The sequence below is a fragment of the Macaca fascicularis genome, chromosome 18, assembly GCF_037993035.2.
Source record: "Macaca fascicularis isolate 582-1 chromosome 18, T2T-MFA8v1.1".
NCBI classification, from domain to species: domain Eukaryota; kingdom Metazoa; phylum Chordata; class Mammalia; order Primates; family Cercopithecidae; genus Macaca; species Macaca fascicularis.
In genome coordinates, this window is record NC_088392.1 from 8,070,255 (window position 1) to 8,082,800 (window position 12,546).

Here is a 12,546-nt window from a genome sequence, read left to right on the forward strand (position 1 = left end):
ACTAGGCCATTGCTTTTTTTTTTTTTTTTTTAAATTAATGAACTGCCTTTTTTTCATCTTCTTTATTTTCTTTATCTTCATTCCTTTACACTTACAAAGGATACTAATACTACACATAAGTTTGGGAGTTTTACTTTCTAGGACATGCGTTTACATTTTTGATTGTGTTTGTGTGCTTGTTCAATGTTCTCTCTGGCTTTATAAAGCAAACCAAAGTAGAAAAATTATCTTGCACTTCAAATTCTGTTATGTTGTTAGTGTAGTTGAAACATTTAAGCACTTGTTTTTTAATTAATCAGTAACAAAAATGGATTTCATTGTTCTTAAATGAAGACCAATGGACTCTTTAAAATTTGCTAGACTTTTTGAGCTCTACATGTAAATATAGCAGATGGTTGGGAAGCTCTCACTTCTTCGTCTGGGACTGGAACAGCTTAGTTTAGTAAGGCAAATGGGGTCATTTTGTTTGGTCTACAAGGCATATTTAATAGGGTCAAGGTCATAGATTCAATTCCACTTCAATTAGCTTTGCCCCTTTTCATTTCCACGGGCTGAATTTCTAAGTATAGACATCCATCCAACAAATAAATCCATGTGCCGGCCAAAGGGGAAATAATGAGAACATGGGGATGGATCCATAAAAACGTGTTGCAACTTAAGAAAAATAAAAACAGCTTAGAAGCCAGCAGCTAGGAAATGATTGAATAGTGACAAACTGGCTGATTCCTAATGCCAAGAGGATATTTGAAGATGACGCATAAGTACCTTCAAAAATCAAACATTTGTCCATAAATGTAGAAGACTGTAGGGGATGAAGAAATGTGTGGAACAGTTTCCCCTTCAATGAAGGACTATTGTCTGAGATGATTCAAGTGCTGTTGACACGTCCCTTCGGCTCGCAGCCCTTTCAGAGACTGCCTCACCCCTTTCTCTTGCAGGAGCAGCCAAAATCCTTTACCTGATTCCTGCGGGGGAAGGAGTATGAAGGCCAGGCCATCTCCGTCCAATGCTAGACAATTCAGACAGGCCAGTCTAGCTCTTGAGCTCCCTAAGGGGTCAGCTGGGGCTGTGGTTGGTCCTGAATGAGAGCTTAGTTTCTCCCTCTGTCAATTTTTTTTGTCCTTCCCATCCTTCCCACACATATGGATCCCAAAGGCCCTCCTTAATATAAACATCCCGTGTACTAAACTCCAGTGCAGAGCCTGCCTCCTGGAAAACCTGACTGTTGCAAATACTTTTTCAGTTTCTATTTAATGTCAGAACTGGCTTCATAATTTGCAGGTTCCAATGCAAAATGAACACACAGGGGATCTCTTAAAAAACTGTAAGACTCTAGATGGTGTTGCAGAAAATTAAACCAAGTGTGGAGTCTTCTACAGGCAGGACCAATGTGATGACACTGATTGCATGCCCACCCTATTTAGGCAGAAATCACTGTTGTCATTAAGAATTCAGAGACTATATAATCATATTTCTGATGATTTACCATGGGAGATAATACAAAGACAGGAGAAAATTCAAAGAATGGGACAGTTTTAGAGCCATGCGAATAAATTCCTGGTAATAAAATTTGGCCATAGGCAATTTTATTAAACACATTGACAAGAAACATAATTTTGTAAATTACTGCATGAAATTACAGCAATATCTGAAGCTATAAATATAAGAAATAGAACAACTTCTATTTAAAATTTTGAACTTTGAACACTTGTAGCACAAAAGACAGTGAAATTACTTAAAATTTTAGAAAGACTCTGATCTTATGTGAGCTAATGTCATGATCACTAGTATGTGCAAACACCATTCAAAAGGTTTTAGGATTGTGCTTGCACATATTTTGATCACTCACTCTTAATCTCTTGTTATAAATGCAGTGTCCTCAGTCAAATTATCCGCCCCTTGACCTCATGGCCCAGATGATTGTTACAAATAGTTATTGGGATTTGGTGAAGCACAACTGACTGTCTCGATCAAGATGCCAGTATTCAAAGCGGTAGACAGTATTCAGAGCAAGCAGAGCTCCCCATTTGAAGAGTATTTGAGCAAGGCATAGACCTGTTAAGCCCTGCCACGCAGCAACATCTTCTTACATAAATTATTATTATTATTATATTACTAACAAAAATAGCAATGCAATTATGAAGTCCTCATATGGATTTAAAATGTTTTCTGACACATTTCCTTTTTAAAGAAACTCCTCGAATAACATATGTTCTGTACTGTGTGCTATGCTACATTTGCTTAAGAAAAGCAAACAGTCAAAATAGCATCCCAATTATATTTATTTATCCATCTGCTATTGATTGGCATTTGGGTAAATTTTAGTTTGTGTCTGTTAGTGATGCAATGCATATTTCTCCAAGTGGATATTCAATGGATATGCAATAGATACTCAATATTTTTGAATATTCTGTGTTTTTACACATAGAATATCCACAACAGTAAAAATAAATCAACTCCAACCTTCTGCCACAATATGGATGTCTCACAAAAATAATGTTGAGTGGAAAAGCCAACATGAAAGAGTACACACTGCATGTGTCCATTTATACAAAGTTCAAACACAGGCAAACCTGCAGCATTAGAAACCACAATATTGAAATGAGGTGAAAAATCCTTGGATTCAGATTGAATCACATGAAAAGAGAGGCTGAGCAGAGGCTGGATGAAAGCCACAATTCAGTTTCAAGACTTCTTGCTTGAGCCAGTGGTCATGAAATCAGACAGGTACTCATTTGTTGCTTTGTCTTCCTTTTGACTCCTCCTGGGTCATGAACTGGACTTCTTTTTTTTGTTTTTCTTTTTTTGAGAGTTTCGCTCTGTCGCAGAGGCTGGAGTATAGTGGTGCAATCTTGACTCACTGCAACCTCCGTCTTCTGGATTCAAGCAATTCTCCTACCTCGGCCTCCCAAGTAGCTGGGACTACAGGCGCCTGCCACCACGCCCAGCTAATTTTTGCATTTTTAGTACAGACAGGGTTTTACCATGTTGGCCAGGCTGATCTCAAACTCCTGACCTCAGGTGATCTGCCTGCCTCGACTTCCCAAAGTGGACTTCTTTTTTACACCTCAAGGATTGGTGACTATTTTTTAGGTGAGTGTGTGGCTAAGGGAATACTTTTCATTGATGTCACTAAAAGAACTTCAAACTAACTTGACTCTTATTTGAAATTCTACTAATACCAATATTGTAAAGAGTTGGATTTTTTAAGACATTGTTCTCTACTGATTAAAAAAAAAATACTCCTAGGGAAAGTAATGAATTACAACTTCTTCTTTAAGACAGAGATCATTTCTTATTCTTCTTTGTAAACCCAATGCCTTGTACCAATTTTTGACAAAAAATAAAAATGAAAAGTGTTTGCCGAATGGGAGATAACTCTTCAGTCATTACATGCTGCCATGAATCAATCCCAGATTCTTTCCTCAGGGATATTTTCTGCTATGGAGACGTTGTTCTCACTGGACCACAAGGCTGGGGAGTGATGGTCAGCTGGGAAGCTGTGATAAATGACTGGAAATAAACACTGAAAATATGAAAACAAATTGTGCTTTCTGCACAACTTTGCCAAGGAGTAGCCTCAATCACAACACATCCAAAATAGTATAAGAAAATCTTCAGCATTTGGTCTAACAGACAAGAGTGTATGTGTGTGTGTGTGTATATATATACACACATACATATATATATATATATACACACTCTTCAGCATTTGGTCTAACAGACAAGAGTATATATACACATATATAGTAATACTATATATATAATAATTCTATAATAATTAATATAATAATATAATAATACTATAATAATAGAGTAACACTATATATAGAGTAATACTATATATAGATTATATATAGTAATATATAGTATATAGTTATATAGAGAGTAATATAAAGTAATATATAGATAATAATACTATATATATTACTATATATAGCATTATACAGTAATACTATATAATACTATATATAGTAGTAGTATATACTATATAGTAATATATAGAGAGTAACACTATATAGTAATGTATATAGTAATGTATATAGTATTACTCTCATATATATATAGTATTACTCTCAGATTCATTTACTTATACATTCATTCATTCATGTAACAAATAGTTGCTATGGTGTGTCATGCATTGTGTTGCTGCAACTGATACAAGAGTGAGCACAAAAAAAAATCATGGTTGATGCACTCCTAGAACTTAAAATCTAGGGATACAGATAAAATTTTAAAAATCACACCAATAACATAAAACTACAAGAGTGGTAAACATTAAGAAGGAACAAGGAGGGTCCCAATTTAGAGAGATGGGGAGGAGGAGGAGGAGAAAGGCTTGACTGTCCTCCTGAGTGTCTCCCACAGCCCGAGTTACTCTCAGAGTTAACTGGGCAGAGACGTGGAACTTAGCGTTAAATACCCAAAGTAGGTATGGCTCAGCCGGCTGTTATTTTTCAGATTCTCAATGTGCCTCTCACCCCCTTTGACATACAGACTCCTGGCTGTCATTTTCCAGAAGATTTTGAGGTAATCTCTCCATATGAGTTAGAAAATATGCTTTCCAAATCACCATATCCTTAACAAAGGGTGGTCAAAACCTACCTGACGATAAGACTTTATGGAGAGAGGTTCCCTAAAGCACCTTCACTTACTTGTAATAATGCTAAAGCTAGGAAAGCAATTTTGTTTTTTTCTTTACTTTTCCTAAATTTTTTATTTTTTCTAAAGCTGCTTCTAGTTATCATTTGCCCCATACATTGGTATAACAGGATTTAATACCAGCCTCCTTTAGTATTTGACAACTTTTAACAACTTTTTATTAAAGTTTTCTTCTCCCCATATTTTAATAGGATGTAATGTAAAAAGAAATTGCAAGGTGCATTGAGCACTAGTTGTCAGTTCAATACAGATATATATATATATATATGTCTGTATTGAATATTTGTATTATGTGTGTGTATATATATGTGTGTGTATATATATACACACACACACACACAATTATGTAAGGAAAACGTAAGCTATCTTACCAAAATTAAGCATTTTTAAATTATTATATGATGTGCCAAAGACAGGAATGAAAAAGATAATTAAGATGATAGGTTTTTGGTTTTCTTTTTGAGACAATCTCGCTCTGTCACCCAGGCTGGAGTGCAGTGGCATGATCTCGGCTCACTGCAAACTCTGCCTCCTGAGTTCAAGTGATTGTTGTGCCTCAGTCTCCTGAGTAGCTGGGATTACAGGCATGCACCACCACACCCAGATAATTTTTGTATTTTTAGTAAAGATGGGGTTTCACCACGTTTGCAAAGCTGGTCTTGAACTCCCGACCTTGAGTGATCTGCCCTCCTTGGCTTCCCAAAATGCTGGCATTACAGGAAGATAGTTTTAATTAGGGTAATTGCAATAGTAAGTGAAACATCTCAAAGAAGAGGGAAAAAGCTTGAGGTTTTACAAAGGAAGGGTGTTAAGAGGGCGGGTGGAGATGGGTCTGGAGTATGCAAGGGCACGATGGTCTTTTGTGGTAGCCATTTTCCTAAATTAAATTTAAAAAAAGAGGCATCTGGATTTCTTAATCCTCATTGATTTCTGAAAGTGCTAGACTTAGATAAATTCATCATTGTCAGTCCTCCTATGTGTCCACTGTGAGTCACTGAGCAATACTGAGCATGTCATAGACTTCCTAAATGAGATGAAGAGAGTTTAAGAAATCACTGAAAGGCTCTTGTTGAGGATGTTTCTAAAAAATTCAACTGGTTTGCAGAAACCTCTGGGGAAGATCCCAGGTGATTTAAGCTCCCAGAGAGCAAGTTATTTACATAAAGGAGGGATTCCTGAAATAAAAAGCAGAAGTATATATAAAAGCCATATTAAAGATCCAGGAGTTGAGCTCTGAGGCGATCAGTCCAGTGAATTCTAGAAGACTGGTGTAAGCAAATCCCTTGTCATGCCACAGCACTTCTTGAGTTTCTTGAAGCTCTCAAGCTGGGATGCTGATGCCCTCTGTAATGTTGTTCACAATCCAGGTCCCCTCTCGTATGAGGGCATGAATGTCCTGAGCATTTCTTCAAACTACGTTAGTAGTTTATAGACAAGCAGCTTGTCCAGGGCGAACTCAGGCCAGTGGTGGTCTGCAGCATGATGAGGTCTCTGAGGTTTATACAAAGTCATCAGGCTTCAGCTCTTGGGGCTTCTTCAGATCCAGAGACAGCTTCCAGGCCACCAAGAGACCCAGTAAGGGATCTGGACAGCTCGATTTTAGTCCTCAGTGACTTCCAATCAAGTAAAAACAAGAAAAACTGGAAAAGGTCATTTAGAGAATAGTGACCCGATATTAAAGAAAATAGAGGAAAAGGGAGAATTTCATAAGGATTATCAGTTTGGGAAAGGTAACATGTTCCAGCCCAATTTGCAGTTAAACACCAACTCTCTTTTTTTTCCACAGGGAGGGCAAAAGTCAGTTAAGTGTTCACCAGGTGATATGGTTTGGATTTGTGTCTCCACCCAAATCTCATGTCAAATTGTAATCCCCAGTGTTGAAGCAGGGGACTGGTGGGAGGTTATTGGATGATGGGGGTGAATTTCCCCCATGGTGTTCTCATGATAGCGTTTGAGTTCTTACTAGACGTGGTTGTTTAAAAGTATGTAGCACCTTCCCCTTCACTCTATTCCTCCTGCTCCTGTCATGTAAGACATGCCTCTGATCATGATTGTAAGTCTCCTGAGACTTCCTCAGCCATGCCTGTGTAGTCTGTGGAACTGTGAATCAATTCAATCTCTTTTCTTTATAAATTACCCAGTCCCAGGTAGTTTTTTATAGCAGTGCAAGAACAGACTAATACACCAGGCAAAATACAGTGTACATATCCATAAGTTATGTTTAATTTACAAAGAAGCAGAACACAGCTCAAAGACGATGAGCAGGGATAAAATCTGATAACACAAAGCAGTGTACGGCATGTGATACACGGTTTTCCATTGAGACCTGTCATTTTTCGCTACAGCATTTTGATCAAAAGTAACCTCAAAGAAAGCGCATTCTTAATCACAAAATAAGGCTGATCTCTTTAGATCTGGCCTGATTATGTACACAGGTACAGTAAGAATGGTAATTTACCACATAGGCATTCTTATGTTTGCTGTGCTGGAAATCTTTATAAGGGATCTCAGATTGGATATTTGGGAAGCCTAGGAATCCAAGGCAACAATTCAGCACTAGAAATTTGAGCAAATTTTTCTCCTTTCTGGTTTTCAAAATATCCTGATTTCTGGACCTGCCAGTAAGTCACTCTTCTTACTCACTCATAAGGCTGAGAATCTTGTAAGCTGAGTGTCAGGCCAGGTTTCTAAGAGGGCATTGTAAGCATTGGCCCCATAAAGTCAACCTTAGCTTAAAGTGTCTAGTTGCATCTGATTAAATGAGCATCATTCTCAAATATGACATTCCAAGCAAGATCTTGGTTGCATAAGCAATGTTTCTAATTGTGTTCTTTTGACAAGGACATGCAAATAACTGTATTATATAATGTGAATGTATGCACAGAACTATATTGCTATGAAAATAAGAACATTCAAGAGGTTCACAATTTTGAAAGAGTTGGGCAAAGAGAAAAATATTTCATTTAAAAATGTTTCAGTTTACAAAAGCAAAGTCTACTGCATTGTTTTGAGTTATAGATAAAGAGAAAAGGCTTCCTTATATATCTATAAAAATAGAAAATCAAAGCACCAATAATACCACAAACGAAACCCACAGCCATCTCTTTTCAGTATCTTCAGTCCGATGTAATTAATACGTGTTCCACTCGATCTTGGGTTGACAGTCTCATGAATATGAATCCACCGGTCTCTCAGCTGTTTTCTCAACTGAAAAACTGTTTTTTTCCATCAGTTTTGGAAATCCTGGCTCACTCCATTGGTAGGTTCTCATTTAAGCAATGATACAATCAGAAACCTATTTCCAAACATACCTGACATAGTCCTATTTTACAGGGCTCTGAGAGTCTCCTTTGTTGAGGATGGAAAATTCTGAGCTGTAGTAGATTACCAGAGCTTTCATGTAACCTTCAGGGTAAAACAAACAATATCTCTAAATGACCAAAGACTTAAAATGCCTGTGGTTAATTTCTTACTTGTAAGGCTCAAAAGTGCAAGGTCTGATGAGATTTGTTTTAAAAAAATAATTCAATAGGCAAAGAAATTTTGTTGTTTTTGATGCTTACAACACAAGGTAATAAAGTAAATCCAAAAAGGTTTTAGACAGAATATTTATAAACATAACAATTAGTTATTATCAAAAAGAGGAGATATTCTATGTAATCTTTACACAGAAAAAGTCCAGATATTACATATACTAATCTTGATACATAATATAACACAAATATATCAAGCTTATGGTTATATCAAGAATATCAAGTAAAATATTATGGAAGTCTAGACTAGATCCTCAACACCTGAGTATTAGTAAAATGTCGTAAGTAAGTCATGTAAATTCTTAGTCCAAAACCACTGGTCTAGAAGATATTAGATTCAAATTAAAGAGGTAAAATTGTGACCAAGTCAATATTTAAAAGAAATACCTAAAATTATGAATGATAACACTACGGTGTTGTTGTCTAACCCAGGCAAAGTAGCACCAGACTCTAACAAAGAGAAACATATGAAAAGAAAGGGCACTGACAAATCTCTATTTAATTCCAATCCAGCATACAGTTTCTGAGATATTTATATTAACAATATTTTACCCATAACAACTTCACCTAGGGAAAGCTTAGGATCTCTTCTAATTTTCAAGCACTTCCTACACACTTATCTGTAGTAAAGTATCAAATAGATTTGATTATTTATAGCACTTTTCTTTTTATAATGTGAAAAAAAGCCTTTTATGTCTGGGGCCATCTGGGTGGTTTTAAAGACAGATTTCCTAGAGAAAATAACAATCCAATCTTGGGAAGGGAAAATATCAAAAGTTGTTGGAAGATCTGAACACTTGAACAAGTTCATATTGATACAATGATAGAGGCAGGCGGCAGAGAAATTCTAGGCAGACAAGGGTGGGTCCCTGGCAAAACCCCACCTTCAAGTAGAAAATCCTGAAACCCATGGCCCAAAGTGAGAACTTGTATCCCTCTTTTTCTGCTCCAATGTTGCCTTTTCCTATACTACCCACAGCTTACTCTGCCCCCCATCCTGTGCCTATAAAGATCCCAGACTCAGTCAGAAACAAAGGGAGAAGCAGCTGGATGTCTGAGAGAAAGAACTTGACTTCAGATAGAAGGAGTGAGCTGCCAAACAGATCTCATAAAAATGAAACTTTTATAGCCTGTTTTCAAAAGACCAATAATAGAAGAAAATTTCAGTAGAACAGACAGAAAACCAAAATCTAGTTTTACAGCACTAGAATGTTTGATATTCAAACTCTACTTGAACATCTTATAAATAAATCCATCAAACCTTAACCAGTTTAACCATAACAGCCACAATTCCATTTCTGATAACTTTCTAAAATTTTTTCTTCCATTTAAGTTTTTTCCTTTAGTTTTCTTTTTCCTCATTCTGGAATAAGCCGTCATTTTATTTTACAACATAATTATTCTCTTTTTTCTTAACAAAAACTCATCCAGTATATTTTGCACACCAGGTTGTGCCTCCTTTACACTATTACTACTAACTGAGTCTCATTCACATATATAGATTATATGTTTTCACAGCATTGACTTCTACTTCATAGAGAAAAACAGGAGGAAAATAATTGTGAACTGTCTGTACTCACACCAGCATTTCACAGCATCCTATATGGTACAACTCCTCAAAGTGGCAAAATCAAACAGGTCCATGAGCATTTGCAAATAAATTTCACCTTCCTATATCACGTACAACATGTGAGGCAAAATGGCTACATACTTAAAATTATGTTTAGTAATTAATGGTTTAATGTTTTATCTTTCTTAGAATGATCTTGATATGTAACAAAATTCCATTAATTGACTCAATTTAGTATCATTCCAAGCCTTTAGAAATTATCTTGTAACCGATACACTATAAAACATACTTACTATTAAAATAAAGTTTGTCAGAATAATGATCTGATTTGCTTATATAACATACATATTTACATTTTTTCATAATTTTAAGTAGTAGAATTCATGATAATTCGTTCAATCAGTAAACATCTATAAGTTTACGAAGAGCATACCCAAGGAGAATAAGAATGTAAGCTTGTATTATACTTAACACTGGTAATTCAGAGAACAATTAGATGTTTCTATTGAACCAACAATGTTATACTAATCTCTCTTGCCAAAGGTTTACTTACCTATGTGAGCTTGAATTTGTAAGATGTACTAAGATGTGTGAGTTTGTTTCTGTAAGAATGTGTTTTTAAAGTATATTGAAAGTCAGCCAGGTGTGGTGGAAAAGTATTTGAAGTTCAATTTTCTTAATTTCTGAGAAATTAGGAATATACCATTTAAATAAGCATTTATTTATCTCTAATCCAATCAGATTAGGACTGTGTTAAAATGTTTAATGATTTAATTTGACAATACCATTTAGGAACATATTGTATACATACCATAATAGATAAAGGTATTTCTGAATTTTAGAAATATAAACACACAGACACACACAGAAATTCAGCAGTGGGTTAAACATAAACACAGAAACACAAAACTAATTCGTCTATATTAAGCAGTTAATCTCTTCATAGAAGGTATGAATTTTTAATTGATTGGAGCTCAAGACAGATGAAATGGACAAACAGAAAAGGCTAACAAATTAGATTGTCTGTCATTTTTTACTCCACAGAGAAAAGATCTCTATAAACCATTAATCCATTTATAGAGATTGCCACATGCTCACACAATAATGGAAAAATATTCCAGCATCCATACTCAAACAAATACTCAAAAGTAATCAAAATCATATCCTTTCCATGCTACCAGTGGGCTAGAGTCCAGAACAAAGACTGGAATCAGAATCACCATTGTGTTCCCGGATTTCCAATGAGAAACAGAGCACAAAGCACCCCAAAACCTCAAGACCTGGATAGAGCAAATGGGGACTCAAAGGCAAGTTCCAATATGACCCAAGCCATGGCACCCAAAGACTGAAAGAAAAAAATGCACCAATTAAGGAAATGTTTTTATTCAGGCAATGGTAGTAGAAACATATTCATTAAGGAGTATCATCTCTACATATAGGGAGGAAACGGGCCTTGTAAAACAAGGGATTCCTGAAGGAAGACTAAAACAGGTCTTATCTTGGTATGAAAGAGCAGGGTGGTCGTGGTCATATATTGTAAGCCACTTTCTGGAATGTAAAACATTGGTTGATTTCAAAAGGATAGGGGGATTTCTTAACCTTGATTATTTTCTAGGAACACAAGACTCGGGTAAAATTCAACATTATCAGGAACACAGTGGTGTTTGAAACAAGAGGAAACTAAAAATGTAATTCTTAGAAAACTTCTGAAAGCTCTTTTTACTGTTAAAAGTTGACAGGAGTCCTTAGAATTGAAGGTTAATTCATAGAAGAGGAAGAAAGTTAGAAACTCTGATAAGATTATTCTCTCAGATATTTAAAAACTAATACAAGTGGACATCACATTTCAGAAGACAACTTCATAGAATATTCAGCCCCTGAAAGTGAGCCAAATTCTTCTAATTTCTTTCTAGAATTATCAGTTAGATTGCATCATTTGTTATATTGTAGAAATTCTCTTGACGTCATGAAATAAGTCTGTTTGTTGCTGGTCATTTTTCATAGATAATCGTAAAAAACAAAGCAAACAAAAGAAAATGCTTAATATATATGTTGTGCAAGAGAAACGTGTATTTCAGTATTAGTAAAAGCAATTCAGTAAGAAGCATTTTCTATACCTTCTAACTCACATCTTAAAAGATTTTACTCGGGCCAGGCGCGGTGGCTCTCGCTTGTAATTCCAGCACTTTGGGAGGCCAAGGGAGGCGGATCAGCTGAGGTCTAGAGTTTGAGACCAGCCTGACCAACAAGGAAAAACCCCATCTCTACTAAAAATACAAAGTTAGCTGGGCATGGTTGCGCATGCCTGCAATCCCAGCTGCTCTGGAGGCTGAGGCAGGAGAATTGCTTGAACCCGGGAGGCGGAGGTTGCAGTGAGCCAAGATTGCGCCATTGCACTCCAGCCTGGGACACAAAGAGCAAAACTCTGTCAAAAAAAAAAAAAAAAAAAAATATATATATATATATATATATATATATATATATATGTATATATACACACACTTGATCTCCTTAAGTTGATAAGTGACAAACAGAAAGCCTAACTATGTTATGTGTATAGTTAGCATTATCAGGCTCAGGCCAATAGACACGCGTTATGCTGAAAGCAGTGGAAATATTTTTGTAATACATAACAATGTTAATTTAAATGAAGTCATTATTATTGAAAAGACTTTTAAAACCCAGAGAAGATAGAGCTTCCTGAAACAGTTTTATTAGCTTGGTGAGTGTATATTTTAGTTATCAAAGAAAAAAATTACCCAACTCTACCAAAAGGAATGA